Here is a 15,868-nt window from a genome sequence, read left to right as displayed (position 1 = left end):
AAGACTGTTACCCTCTTCAGTTGGGGTGGGGGCATAACCAGGCCCATGCTGGTTGGTAGCCACCACCCCACAATGTTTTTTTTTTTTTTTATTCCATGGCATCTAGTAGACTTTCTGCCCCCCCCCCCCGGGGTGTGGATCGGGGGTAATTGCCCCATCTGCCCACTTGTTGGCAGAACAACCTTGGTCCCATTTATTTGGGATAGGGGTATGGCCATACTCCCACCCTCTTATTTTGACAAAAAAAATTCCATGGTCTCTGGTGGGCTTCCATCCAAAAATAGATCAATCTGCCCCAAGGGGGGCAGATATGGCCAACAGTTATGTGCCCCCATGGGAAGCGACCCTTGCCCAAGGGGCTGCCCCCCCCAAACAAAATGCACACACAACAATCCCTGATGTCTACTGCTGCCTAACAAAAATAGGCCGATAATGGCCTAAATACAATGAGCCCCCCAGGGGAGCGACCCCTGCCTAAGGGGTCGCTCCCCATACATAAAAACATAAAGTAAATAAATATATATATATATATATATATATCTCTGGTGTCTAGAGGTTTCTGACCCCAGGGGGGCAGAAATGGGCTAAAAAATATTTTGCCCCCCAGGGAGCGCCCCTTGCCCAAGAGGCTGCTCCCCTTATGCGTAAGTATAAAAAGAAAACAAAATTCCCTGGTGTTTAGTGGTTTCTGCCCCCCCCGGGGGCAGAAATGGCCTAAAAATAATTTGGCCCCTCGTGGAGCGACCCTTGCCTATGGGGTCGCTACCCACATATTAGAAAAAAGAGAAAAAACATATCCCTGGTGTCTAGGGGTTTTCTGCCCCCATGGGGGGCAGAAATGGCCTAAAAATACTTTGGCCCCCTGGGGTGTGGCCCTTGCCCAAGCGGCCGCTCCCCTTATGTGTCAGTATAATAAATAAAAAAACTCCCTGGTGTCTAGTGGTTTCTGCCCCCCAGGGGGCATATCGGCCTAATTATATTAGGCTGATCTGCCCCCAGCGGGGGCAGAAATGGCCTAAAAACAATTTGGCCCACCAGGGAGTGACCCTTGCCTAAGGGGTCGCTACCCACACAGAAAAGAAAACAAAAAAAGAATTATCCCTGGTGTGTAGGGATTTTCTGTCCTCCATGGGGAGCGGCCCTTTCCCAAGGGGCCGCTCCACTCATGTCAATTTCAACAACAAACAAAAAATCCCTGGTGTCTAGTGGGCATTTCGCGCTTGGGCAGCAGAAATGTTTGCACAGACATGAAAGGAAAGGCCTTTCCTTTCCTTTCATGCCTCTGCTGGCCCCCTCCTCCCGAGCGGAAGAGAAATGCTTTTGCATTTCTCTTCCACATCGCGGAGGTGACCTTCGATGAGGTCAGCACGCGATCGCGTGCTGATGTCATCACATATCACGGGGGCAGGGGGGTCGGGGGTAGAAGGGAAGCGATTCCCCTTCCAGCCCGGACCTTGAGGGGTGTGGGAGGCGGCCCTCGGGGGGAGCGCTAGCGCTTCCCCCAAGGGCCTGTACACAGACGTAATGGTTACATCCGTGGCGCCTGAGAGGCGCCACCACTGACATAACCATTACGTCCGTGGCGTACAAGGGGTTAAGAGAGAATGGCACAGGCCCTCACCCGAAGGGGGCTTAGGGGCCTGGTGCATTAACCGGCGCCAAGGCCCAGTTACAAGGGTCAAGGGACAATGGTGGGGTGGAGGTGGCATCCCTGACGCCTCTCTGGTGTGAAGGTGAGTGGTGAAGAGCAAGGGCTTTGGCGTCCTTGCTCTTCACCACTCACCTTCACACCAGTGAGGCGAGGCAAGCAAAGTGGCACGTATGGCCGGCCAAAGGGAGGCCAACTATGATTTGAACTGTGCTCTCAGGGCACCATACCCATATAAAGTAAGGCAAATGCGGGGCTAGCCACTGCTTCGGGCTGGGACGGCGCCACTGGTTTGCCCTGCTAGCCCTTGGATCTCTCCCACAGCACCTCCCTGCATTGTCACCTCAGACTCCCAAAGACTCCCCCTCTCTCTATATCTCCTTGTCTCTTTTGGCCCCTCACCTGCTTCCTTTTGTCTCCTGTGACTTTCTAAGTGACTGTTTCTTCTCGAGGGCGGGGGAGCGTTGCCTCTCCGCCTGCTGCAAGCCGCGCAGGCAAAAATAAACTTTCTTAAGACAGCTGGGTGTAGACCAAGCACAGGCCTCTAGGGCCTGAAGGAGACTCCAGTCAGGCCGCTCCATCCAATTTAGGTGCTGCTCCCATGCTGGTTAACAGCATGAGAGCAGTGCCTGGATTGGCTAGGGGAGCTCTTTTTCTTTCGGAGAGAAGAAGAACACGGAGGAGGATGTGCAGCCGTGGTTAAGTGCAGTTTTTTATTTTAAGTGTGTAATGCTTGTGTGTGTAATCCATGTGTGTGCATAATGCATGTAAGTGTAGTGGTTGTTTATTTTATAGTTAGTGTTATGGTGTTGTTTGGGCTTTTGGAGGGGGGCGGTTTACTTTGGAGTTTTGGAGGGAATGGTGGTTTATTTTTATTTTTTTGCGAAGTGGTGGGGCACTTCATCCGCCCACCACTTTGAAAGGGTACAAGCCGCTGCTGGACTCTCCTTCCTATGTCTGCTCTACCCCCCTTGCTGCCTCGATACTCCTTTGCTCCACGGTGTCCCCTGGGTGCAGCCTACTTCTGCGATTCATCTGCCCTCCCCCAGACTCTTCTGGCCCTCTATTCTCCCCATTGTCTCCTCGTCCCCCTCTCACTGTGCCCCCGCTGCCCTGGGCACCACTGGAAGGCAGGTTATCTGTTGCCAGAGAGAGCAGAGCTTTCAAACCGAAATCTGCTTGCTCTCTTCCCTGACATTCTGCTCTTCCAAGACGCAGTGCAGCTGGACACTGTGCAAGGTCACAGGCCGTGACAGACCACTGCACTAGTTGTATCTGTATGACAGACACATTTTTTGTGTCCTGAACATTTGGGATTTTAGACCCCAATTTTTGTTTTTTTTGTCACAATTTTTTTTACCCAGGCCACGAAACCCTGAGGCGATCTGACTAAGCCATTTCTGCAGCGCACAGATCCACAAAATGCTTGAGGACGGTCTCTGTTTTCCAGGACTACAGGAAGCTCTTTGTTCCGTGAGTCATCCTCTGAGCAGGTCTTCAGTCTGCTGGGCCTAGTGCATGTCTCCCATTGGTCAAGTACCTCACCATTTTGGGGTCAGGGCCCTCTGCATGCTCTGCCCTGTAGTTTGTTTTCGTGGGGTGGCCGATGTTTTTCTAACATGAGCCTGACAATCTGTGAACATACTGTAAGTGTTCCACATATTTGCTATACTGACATCAGAACCGTGCTCTATTAGCTACATTTTAAGTGTGGTTTTGTGGTGCCTTTTCACCACTTAAATAGAACTATTGGTGGTATTATTCAAGAAATTAATTAAATTATAGGAAGGAGTTGGATGCCTCACTAGCGTGACCACCCGTCTGTAATTTACACGGACTGTCTCTAAATTAGCCCTAAGCCCATTGTCCGTCATCCATGTTCAATGGGGGGCATTTGTCCGTACTTTTAGCCTTTGTGCTAAAAGACAAGGATTAACTCTACCTTTCAGATGCCCCAGCTAAAGTGGAGAGGGAGAGGGAGAGGGCCTCTTGTGTTGTGACCCTCAGGGAGGAGCAGAGAACTAAACTTGAAACAGACCTTCTTGTCATGGTGTCTACTGTCTGAAAAAATGTAAATGTTTGCAATTAATTAACCTGCAAATGTAAAGGCTGCTTGGATGTTGGCATTGACATTAACTGATGGAATCCCTTGAAGCTTCTGAAGACCACAATTCTTCTTTTTAAAAGATTGTTAACAGCTCATCTGTAATGATCACCTCTACTAGACAGTTCTAAAAAATGTTTGAACCAGGCATAGTCTACGCATTACTAAAATATACATCTGGAAGAAATGTTCTTATCTTAAACCTATTTTATATCAGCCTATATTGTACTATGTGTAATGCAAATTCTAAATAATTATTTTCACAGTGCTTTCTATCACAGACTGGAACCTCGCTAAAATACCAAAGTCACTGTTCCCTGCTACACCAATCAGGATGCAATTCTGTTGTTCTCTTTTTGCACAACAGACATCAGCAGTGATTGACTTAACTAACAAGGGTTTCATAATGTATAATAAGTACATCATTTCAGTTTGCCCGGGGCATCTGTGATGAATCAGAGCTGGGTGGGAGGTGTGAACATATTTACTGCATTACCATTTAATAAAGGAAAAAAAGTCAATGTTTTAATGCCTCAAAATAAAATTGACATTTTAAAGCATGAAAGAGTAAAGTGTAAAAGAAAGCAAAATGGATTTCCTGTGAACATGGGTATTTTTTTAATGATCAACAAAATATGGATAACACATTAGTATAAACTGCCTGATATATGCAGAACTTGAACAGTCGGTGGTTCTGTGTGTGGTTAGAGTCTCCAATACTCCAAAGTGGACCGGGTTGTAACTAAATCAGAAATTTGGGCTCAGGGCAGGCTGGTGGCTATAGCAGACTGACAAGGCTAGACCTTGGCAAAGTCGGTCATGAATTAGTCAAGCTTTTCCTTTATCAACTTGCCCAAATTATATTTCTGGTTAGATCACTTTTACCCCTATTTGCCTCATTTTCCTTAATGATGAAATTTGAAGCAGAAGTCTTTCAATTCCCGGACAGATTAATACAAAGAAAAGTCTCAGTGATATGTGGTTCAATAGACCACAAAGCTGCTTCAAACTGAATTGTCTTTTGGCTCACTCAAGGCGTCCTCGCTTGTGTGGCTACTGATTCACCTCAATGTTTAAATGCCCTTTCTTAGATTTTTTTTTTGTGATCGCATATTCAATCCCTGCTTGCCAACCTGATGAAACTGCGTGATGCTACACAATTATTTTTCTTCACTGTGCCTCCCTGACCATGATGATCATCATATTTTAAATCACCTTCAAATGATTCAGTTAAGGGTGTGCACTGAACACAAAACTGTGTTCTATCTAATTTAAGAAATCATAACTCCATCTGTAACAGTAATGGCTTTTATAGGAGTCACAAGAAAACAGGCTTACCCTTCAGTCATTGACAAAATGTCCACGGCAGAAAGGGTCTGGTTTACTAATTCCAAAAAAGCTCTTTCGGTGCACTGATATAACCTAACGTGACGCAGAGTAGAGTGTCAGAGTGCAGTGTTGTAGAGTGGATTAGAGTGGCATAGAGAGCAATGGCATATGGTACAGTGGCATGGAGTGCAATGCCAGAGAGTGTAGTTGTGTAAAGTGCACTGGCATAAAATGCAGTGGCGTAGGGTGGAGTAGAGTGGCATAGAGTGCAGTGGCATAGAGTAGGTTGTTTCAGAGTAGAGTGAAGTGGCCTAGAGTGGAGTGATGCAGGAAGGAGTGCCTGTTTTCTAGATTGGCATAGAGTGTAAAGGCCTAGAGTAAAGTGGTGTAGAGTGCAGTGGCACAGAGTACATTAGAGTGGCGTACAGTGGATTGGTATAGAGTTAAGTGCTACAGAGTACAGTGCACTGGCATAGAGTGTATTAGGTTATGGTGCAGTGGCATACAGTGCAGTAGCGTAGAGTGAAGTAGTGTAGGGAGATTGGTGAGGCCCAGTCTGGAGTGGTGTAGAGTGCAGTGATGGAGAGTACAGTGGTGTGGAGTAGAGTGGCGAAGAGTGCATTGCATAGAGTGGTATAGAGTACAGTAGAGTAGCATAGCGTGTAGTGGCATAGAGTACAGTGGTGTGAAGTGATGCAGAGAGCAGTGGCATGGAGTGGTATAAAGTGGAGTGGTGCAGAGTAGAGGGCAGTGGTGTGGAGTGGTGCAGAGTAGAGTGGGGTATTTGCGCTGTGGTAGCACACTGCAATTACAGACAAAACAGTTTCAATTGAAATGGTCATTACATTTTCACAGACATAGAGCGTTACTAAAACTATAAAAAATAAAACTATACAATGCACAGATTAAAATATGTTGAAATTGCATCACCTAGTTTAATGATTAGTTTTGATCATATTAAAGTATTTATTTCCGACAAACTTCAGAAATAACAAAAAAATGTGATTAATTTGTGTTCCTAATTCTGACATATTCTGAAACACTTACACAGTTCATTTAAAGTTTGTTGTGTGCTAGATATAAACTCTTTCCTACCCCCAGTTTCCAGCAAGATTGTCACATATATCCTCTCACTTTGAAGTCAGAGAAAGAAAAGTAAACAAGTACCCTTGGAAGACAGTGCCTGACATTTGACCTTGCTGTTTGCACAGCAGTAGCCAGAAAGTGTGAGTTACAAACCACAAAGCCAATGGTAATCATCGAGTGGAATGCATTCCTAACTCAACTTTCTGAAAGCCCCCAAAATGTCTTTAGCAAATCTCGTAGTCTGGGACCTAGAAAGGTGTATTCGAGACGAAAATGTGTGTATTTTCAAAACTGATAAGCTGATGTTTGGAGAAAAAATGCTAAATTAACAAAGTCTGTAATATATTACAAACGTGTAAACATTGCTACATTGACTAAGCATTTTTTAAATTACTGCTGGAAACTGTACCCTATGCACTGAGGTGATCACTGCTGGTAACTGTGCACATCGTGGTCACCAAGGGAATTTTATCTGACATTGTCACTATTACAGCATTAATAATAGTAGCTCGGGCTGATTTTCTTGAACAGAAGTAGCTTTTATTAAAGAAAGGGTTGCAGACCACTGGTCTAGGGTAATGGCAGGCCTAAAAAAAAAAATCAGACGCTTTAACATTCAGAAGCAAGAGCCTTAAACTAGTTTTTAAAAACATAACACATAAGGTGACGGTAGGAAGCCTGGCAGCATAGCTTAACGCCAAATTAAAAATCTTTATTATGGGCAGTTAACAATTAGATCTAGGTTAATCTTCCCAAACCAAGGGCGCCATATTTATTGAGGTGACGTGGGTGCTATCACGCTATGTGGGGACACGTTGTCTTAGTCACTACGGGCACAACATTGCCCGAATCAATGCCTAAATACTGTTGTCTAGTTAGAATGCTCCGGTCCCTCATTTGATAACACCAGAATGACAATTTCCTCCAGTTACTTCGCTAAGGTGGAACGTGCAGTCCTCTGTCTATGCCACCATGGTGGGGGGGGCCTCTGTTAGCTAGGCCCCGCCCCCTGCACTGGACTCTTGAGCGCACGTAGCTCTGCGGCAGATTCAGCTTGAGAGGAGCTCGCTCTGGTTAAGCATCTTCTCTCCATCCGAGCCTGGAGTAGAAGATACAGAGAGGGCAGCACATCGAGACTGGACAGGTGAGATACGCCCCGTCTCGCGCATAACAAGCGGCACTCCATTTTGCCACCCCATTACCGTCTACCTGTATATTACCAGCATCTTCCATGGCCGATCGTAGTACCCCCCCCCCCCCCCCCCCCCAACCACTGCTACCTGCGCAGCACCCCGGCATCTCTCATGTTACTTGTATCGACTTCTATTCCCTTCCCATATACCTGCTCCATCCACATACAAAAAGCCCACTACCCCATCTCATATCACTTGCACCATCATGTACCGCCTCTCTGTACATCTTCTGACCCCCCCTTGCGTGTACCACCTCTCCATATAACTCCTGAATCCCGACATACCGCCCGAGTACCACATCTCATATCACTTGCATCCTTAAAAAACACCTCTCCGATTACCGCCTATGCGCTGCCCTAGTTCCACATCACTTGCTTCATTGGGTACGTTCTGTTTTTTCATCTATCTCCTGCATCCCCAACATCTCCGAGTACCACATCTGATATCACTTGCATCCTTGGGTACCCATTTCTATATATCTCCTGCATCCCCCCCCCCACCCTGAGTACCACATCTGATCTTCTGCATCCCCAAAATATCTCCGAGTACCACATTTCTTGCATCCTTGGGTACCTCCTCTCCATATGTCCACATCGCATTATCACTTGTATTGCCATGTACCACCTCCCTATGTATCACCTGCAGCCCTCGTACACTGCCGCCGGAGCACCTCCGCCCCCAATATATTCGCTTCACTACCCGCCTGAATGGCCGCTTTATATACAGCGCACACTACCTCTTTCAAAATCACTTGCGCCCCATAACACACGACATTCAGCACCGCCACTGTGCCCAGCCTGCAGACCTATGTAGCGCGAGTAGTCACCTGGGTGGTGATGCAAAGGCAGGACGTTCCCACTCCCTTCATAGATTACCGATTTGTGTGTATTGCGGCCCGCTGGCGTCCTTTTGAAATAAACCGAGACTACAGGTCCCAGAATGCATTGATGTGATAAATGAAAGCCTGTTGCTGGCAACAATATGCCCGTAGGGCATGGAACTGAACGGGAAATATACCACCCAAATGACCCAATTAATATTTCCACTACACCCACCCTCAACCCATGCTCTCCAAAACACGTAAGCAATACACCAGCTATAGTTAATATATTTTTGATCTAACGCTCGACACCTCACTTCTGCTGCTTCAAAGCGCTGTAAACGACAGACGTTAGTTTTAATGAGTTTGATAGTACTCAAAACCTGTAACACATCTACTACTCCCATTACCACCCGGCCCATGTGCCGTCTGAAATCCATGTACATCACCCTCCTGTGCATGTACTGTATGCCTTCTGTGCCCCCATACCTTGGCACCTTCTCCCTTATATAGCATCCTACGTAACACACCACATTATTGTACCATGTGTTACCCAAATACCACTGTGCCCAAATACCTTGTTCTAGAGTTAACGAACGAGCGTGAGACCAGATGTTAAAAAGGGTGAGCTCATTAAACTAAAATGAGAGAAAAAACATTTTTGGAGGGTGAGGCATGTTTACAAAGAGGATGGATTAATGGAAGTCTGTGAGGGAACGGTGCTTATCGTGGCGGTTCGGGGAGACACCTCTAACTGTCCCCAGTCCAAATCTACCTGCTGATGCCCTTCTATTCAAGTCGCCATTTGCTATCACCTGCCCTGTTATCCAATCGTTATCCACCATTATGCGTCCCTGTAACCAGGCATCACGTGCCCCTCAGTGGCGTAACTCAAAATATTGGGGAACGTGATGAAGGTCCCCCGAGTCTCGCAGCTATTGACTATCCTTGGGCTGAATGGCGCCCTCTTGAAGGACTGAGGCCCTTCAGATGGTTGCCCCACCCGCCATAGGGGGTGCGGGAGCTTGCGTCACGCCCCTGGTGCTCCCTGACTGTCACCAGCCATTGATTAAACAACATCAAAGCGCCTCCTCGGCTGCTCCATTGCCGGTCCACGTAGCGTCATCACCTTGACCCTATTCAATCCGCATTTCTAGTCGGTCATAGTTTGCTGCCTCAGTTATCCACCTTCCATGTATTACTTGGTCAGTGGAATTTTGCGCTGTGTAGTATGGTAATAGAAGTAAATAATTTTGGAGCAAGGGGGTGGGTGAAACATTACAAAAGATTAATTGTGGTTACGTCAAAAAACGCGTTCAGGATGTGTTTACGAAATAGGACATTTTGACGAAATCCCACTGAGAAGCCCCATGGCGAAACGCAAAATAAGCACCCCCTCCCCAAATGCAGAATGTGAAGAGGGCAATGGCGTAATTAAACTTGAAGGTCCCCCATGCAAAGTACGTGGAGCCCCCTCCCCCACCTCCGGACTCACTCAGGTGCTCTCATGCCGGGGTACTACTATGCTGCCGCTGTTCCATAGCTCATAGACATCCCTTGGGCTTCGGTTGAAAGGGTCACTCTTGCGGATCTCACTCCCGCGGTGAGGTCCCCGCTCCGCAGGAGCTGCGGGGGCCCGCGTTACGCGCCCGGAGGAGCCTCGCCATAAAAATGGTTCCTGTTATATCAGTTACCTCCTGCGGGATCCACCCTCGACTTCCCCGTCGTCGGTACCGCAGCAAGAGCATGGGCGCTGGAAGATGGGGTGCTGCAGCACCCCGCACGATAGGCATACTGAAGTTCAGAAGGTAAATTAACAATAACAAAAATACGGCCTTTAAATTGTGTTTTTTCTTCTAACTTTTGCTGTTTTAAAGACGGGTCAAATGGCAGGCTACGTCTCACAAATTGCTGCTTATTCTTTTAACAAGGAGACGGGAGCTTTCCTTATTCTGACTGCAAAGTAAAATGATTTGTTTTAAAGCGGGCTACGTGAAATCTTGAATCCCATTGGCATAACTCAAAATGTAACCCGCCCCCATTACCCATCCTACTCGCTCATTCCCCATGGACCAGACAGAGAAGCCGCCGTAATGATGACGTTGGAATATCTCCCCTGGTAACGCACCCCGGGGACCTTCACCAGCCCGTGGGCGTCAGTCTCTGCAACACCCGCGGAATGGAGCGGAAAGGGCACCCACCCACCTGACACAGACTGAGCCCCCTGTTCAATCATCACCGTGGAAAGTGAACCATACGGATGGCTTGTTTTAGCCGCTTACTGGCCCAGGCTTTTCAAGTTCTCATACTTAATGTAGTTCTAATTTTATCTTCTTACTTTAGTAATTTATGTCCTGCTTTTTATGAAATGTGTCAAAGAGAACTACATGTCCCAGGGTTCAAATTGAAAACCATAACTGGGCAGGCTATTCGGACATGGTACAGTCGTATTATGAAACTGGTCACATAAGGAGAACCTCACCCATCCCCGAAAGACCGGACAGGCTACTCAGTCACAACTGCCATCGTTTTTGTGTTCTTCTCTTTAGCACCCACACAAAGCGCTTAGAAGTAGCCGGAAAAGCAGTACTGCAAGTATGCCTGTACTGTGCTATGGCCGACTCTGCAGTGCAGGTTTTCCTTCTCAATTTCCCCACACATTGATGCAGGCAATCTTTCTGTGCAGCAAAATATTCCAGTGTTCTCACGAGCACACACACACACACACAAAGGCAGAAGGAGATATTTGGTGTTGGTGGGGGGAGGGCGTTGGGTGGGTAATTTCCGACAGTCAACTTTTAATGTGCTGCAGAATAAAATATATATGTAGTAGTGCACGGCAGTGTTCATCTTCTTTCTAATTACGCACTATGGCCCAGATTTATACTTTTTCACGCAAAACTGCGTTAGCGCAGTTTTGCATGAAAAAGTATAGCGCCATTCCAAGAAGCTGGCCAGGTGCCATATTTATGGAATGGTGCTAATGCCCCGTTAGCGTCCTTGTAAAGGACGCAAACCGGGTGAGAGAGGCGTAGGGGAAACCGGAGCTTGTGTGCTGAATTATGGCGCTACACAGTTTAGATGCAAAAAAATGCTCTAAGCAGTGTAGTGCCATTTTCTGGCGCACAACCCCCATGGACATGGCTCCTGTCTTAGTAAAGACAGGGGCCATGCCCACCACTCCAATGGCCATGCCCAGGGGAGGAATGTCCCCTGGGCATGGTCATTTGGAGCCAGTGCCGTGCAGGGGGCTCAAGTCAGGGCCCCCGTGTGTGAAAAAAGAAAAACAAAAATGTATTTACCGGGACTTACCTAGGATGGGTCCCCCATCCTGTGGTGTCCCTCTGGTGTGGGTGGGGGTGTTCTTAGGGCCAGGGAAGGGCACCTGTGGGCAATTTCCATGGTCTCTGACCATGGAAATATGCCCAATGGTCCCCTAACACTTTCCCATACCCAGGCGTTAACTAATGGCGCTAAGCATGCTTAGTGCCATTATTTAAGGCCTCCATCCCCCAGTGCTGGATTTTAGCATGGGGGATAAATATGGGACTATTGCCATTTCGTCCTTTTCTGGACGGTAACGCCTACCCTACATCTCATTGACGCAAGGTCGGTTTTCACGTCCAGAAAACGACGTGAACTCCATTACTTTGACATTAGACGTGTCTAGCGCCAAGTATAAATATGGAGTTAGGTTTGTGCTGAATTAGCGTAAAAAAATTACGCTAATTCAGTGCAAACCAGTATAATTATGGGCCTATGTTTTCTGTGCAGAAGTAGCCTAGGATAATGTATTGGGTCCTGCTGTGGATATCAATGCCATAGATTTGGATCCTGGCAGGGTCGCTCGGCTCTGCGTCCTTCCAAAGTCAGGACCATTCTTTGGTTGTGGAGCTCCGCCTACGTGTTTTGCGCTTGGTGCCACCGGGTCTTGTGGCAGCACTGCCTCCGCCAGGATCTGACGCCCTGCGGTCTTCCTCGTCTGCATTGGGTGGACATCTTCGCGTTGCTTTACGTGTGCAACAGAGTCCGGAGAATATTCCGGAAAGTGAAGAGCGCTGGCTGTGGAGGTCACTTGAAGGAGAGACGGGTGAGGGCGCTACTGGACCCCGCCATTGCGGAGTGGGGCGGAATGGGAGATATGTTTCAGGCCAGGTCGGCCTTTGCTGATATATCTTCCCAGGAATAAACACATTTGACCCACTTCCAGGCCCTTCTCCACTCTGATTTTCTCTCTTTCCCCAGGGTTGTACACTTTACAATTTTCTAAGCGCTTTAAGTAATCTGAGTTGCTATTTTCCTAATTAGTGGGGTTGCTGCGCAGTAACTGTTTTGTGTGAATGAAGAAAAAAAAGCTTTGTGTGCTGCTTTATACGGGTGGGCCTATTATTTTTTTCAAAAGGAAAATAATCACTAGTGACAGCCTAACTACACATACATTTAATCTTCACCACTTGTTGAGACTGTGGGTCTCTTCTGCTTTCTAACGGTGGCGCTAAAAAAAAAACGAACAGTCGCCGGCAATATGGAGTGAAAAACAACTGAGTTCAGTGTCGTTGATAATTTCAGTTACAGGTCTCTCGAATTGAGCTCTTTGAGTGTAGACGCGGCTCTATGGTGACCAGAATTTTAAAACCAAAAACCGGGATATTTCACTAAAACAGAAGGACTCCAATTTCACTTCAACCGACAGCACAGCGCTCATCAGCACAGAATTAAAGTAGAGGCGCTAGGAACATAATAAATAAAATGCGTTTTTTAAAGCCAGTGTAATGCGTGTTGATTAAATTGCTTTCTCATAACACCTGGTAACTTTCTCTACTTTGTAAAACAATAAAATTCCCCTCCCACCGTTGCAGGCGACCCTGGCTAAAAACCGGGACATCAGCTAATTTTTCCCGAAATCTGCCGGTACAGTTTATGCAAAAACGTGAATCCCTGCAAATCCGGAACTCCTGCTGGATCAAACGAGCACTGCCTGCAGGGTAAACATGGCATCTAATTAAGAGACGGCAAACTAGCCAGTCCCTGGCCTTCGTTCATTATTAAACATCTTTTTCACTGGAAGACAAACAAACCTCTTCTTAGGCAGCGAGGAGTGCAGATACGGTGTGACACCGGCAGGGGGCGGGAGCACTTTTCATTCACTTCTAACCGAACCATTTTACGACCCTGCTGTCATTTTTTCCAGATATTAACTCCCGACTTGAGACAAATTTGTATTTATTGAAAACGAAAGAAACCTCATATAGAACAATTGGTGAATCGTTTTCTCCTCCATCCTTCAGCCTTTCTCGAGTCCTACATACTCCTTGTTTAGTGTTGAAATGCCATTATTTTTTGTTTGATCTTAGCTGTGACTGGGCTCGCGACTTTGCATCTTAGTCCTGTCGTGCATACAGGGTAACGGCCTTACTCCCTCCCCCAATCTTCGTGCTTTACTGATGGGCATTATTTCATATAGTTAAACAAGCACTGGTAAACTAATAGGTTTCCTTCTTTTTAAGCGTGCAGTGGCAAAGCTATGACGTATGATTTTTGTTAGGGGGAGTGTTAGCTAGTAGTGGAGCAACGGTAGGAACTCAGTTTGATACTCGGGATTCTGAACAGTCACTATTCAGTGGACACTTACTGGTCGCTCACTGGAAGATCTCACAGGAAGACTCATCTGTGGGGTAAACATGTCCAGGCTTGGAAAATGCGGCGAGCAGGAAATGAAAAGTTAGAAGGTCATTTGCTGCTGGGAGATGTTAGTACTTCCTGGCAATGAAGGCTGAATCTGGGGGGAAACAGGAAAAGTGGGTGAGAGGGCAACACCGCACTGGAGCTCACTCTAGTGCAGGATCCCCTCAGCTGAGGAAGAGAAGAACACTACATTGCTGTTACGGAGATTGGTCAAAATACACCGGCTGGAAGAAAGAGGGTGACAGGCGACTATATTTGGCCAGCGGCGTTGGCAATGCAACACATAAATACTTTAACGAACTTACTGCTGGTTGTGCTGTGATGACCTTTGGGCCGAGCTGGAATTCAACCAAGAGTCTCAGGATGCTGCTGAAAACATCGCAGACAGAACAACTTAGAGGCAAACACACCAACAATACACAACACAAAAGGAGAGACTAACTGGGAACTCAAGAGAAGTGAAAGGGAAGAAAACATCAAACACGAGGGGCAAATACGACTGTGAACTGGCTGGTGTGTATACGTATAGCCAATGCAACTACTGGGGCATTGGCAGGCAAAGGCCCTGAGCTCAAATGCTCTTACATAGGCCTCTTGTCCCATTAACCTCCACAGTATATTAACCGCACAAACGGAGTGAATGAGTGACCATATAGTTCGCAATTTTGTGTTCCTATTCTTGTAAATTTCCAGCCCCCAAGTATTCTAGGCTGCCTGTATCTGTCCTGAATCCGTCCAGCTTATAAGGAAGGCACCAAACAGTATTTGTGCTACACAGAAAGACAGACTAACATTTTTATCATAAATCATGGGATTGGCATCACACATAGAAACGTTGGGGTAGCTTCATGTATCCCACTGGGTTTTTGGTATATAATCCCCAAAGATTATGACTCCTAGATCCCCCCAGATCCGTACTATATGCTGTCTGTGTACTCCTAACTGCCATATTCATGCTCCCAAACTACATGTCCATTATAATATATATTTTTAAAAACATCTTTATTGGGTTTTGTAGCATTACAAAGCATTGAATACACAACGGCCACATGAGATTAATTACATTACATCATACACTCATCAAATGATGTATTTATGTCGCTCAAAGGGTAAACTCAGGATGGCACAGGTATTTGAAGTTTTATAGTATCAATTTAAGGATACTTTTGCTGTCTGTTCGGGATAAACAAGTACTGTAAGAATAAAAGCAACTATCAGATACATGATTTCATGATTCACACCCTTAGTATAACCAACGTATACAGATAGTTCCTCATCCATATTCAGTGCTAACAGACTTCTGCACTTTAACCCCAGGGTATACCTTGATTATATCTTGTGTAGAGTATTTTCCTAGTCACCTCCTCTGTCTGTTTTCATTATCTAGTCAATTCCAAAAAAAAGCCAGCATCTGAAATTTTATGTTGGTTTCTAAAATGTCTTGCAACTTAGTGACTCAAATCAACATTATGTATAGCCCTCAGGAACTGTACTTCAGAAAATGCCCCAGGGGCACAATGAGCATGTGCACCCGCTGTGCACACCCCTGGGCACTTTAGAATTACATAAGGGGCCACAGGTGCTTATGCGACCCCTTCTGTAATACTCATAGTGCTGGTGCACAAATAGCACCAGTGCTGTAATTAGAGGTCATGCCTCATTTGCATAGGGGCGTTGCTTCTGCATCCACATAATATTTTGCACACAGGTGCAGAGGCCAAAATGGCTTTAGGAGGCAGGCTGAAAGTGCACCACATAAAGGCGGCACACTTTGAGTGTGCCTCCTGAAGGTAGCCTTCTGGTTGTGAGAAAGTGGGTCCCACGGACCCCCCATACATCCTCCTGGAGGCGGGTGCAGTTACTCACTGCACCGGCATGCAATGGGATCCCTCTCCCCTCTTGAAAGTGCAGACGGACTACCACCTGCACTGTGTAACACAGAGCTGCTTTGAAGCAGCCGATGCCCCAAGGGCAGCACAACTTTGTAGCTGCCCTGAGGGCAG

The 15,868-nt window shown here is 46.7% G+C and overlaps 1 protein-coding gene across 2 annotated transcripts in view; it reads left to right on the top strand.

Annotated features, from left to right (window-relative positions):
• The first annotated feature begins 7,181 nt into the window (after positions 1-7,181).
• The window catches only part of ALDOC (aldolase, fructose-bisphosphate C), a 77,485-nt gene continuing 68,798 nt past the window's right edge, over positions 7,182-15,868 (top strand). Inside the window, exon 1 of one of the 2 annotated variants that reach the window (XM_069226176.1) lies at positions 7,182-7,311. The gene's annotated coding sequence lies outside the window, so the exon portion shown is untranslated. The remainder of the gene's footprint in view (positions 7,312-15,868) is intronic. The other variant, XM_069226177.1, reaches the window with a different exon arrangement.

Source organism: Pleurodeles waltl, chromosome 3_1, assembly GCF_031143425.1.
Source record: "Pleurodeles waltl isolate 20211129_DDA chromosome 3_1, aPleWal1.hap1.20221129, whole genome shotgun sequence".
In the NCBI taxonomy this organism is placed as follows: Eukaryota; Metazoa; Chordata; class Amphibia; order Caudata; family Salamandridae; genus Pleurodeles; species Pleurodeles waltl.
This window is presented reverse-complemented; position numbering and strand designations above follow the sequence as displayed.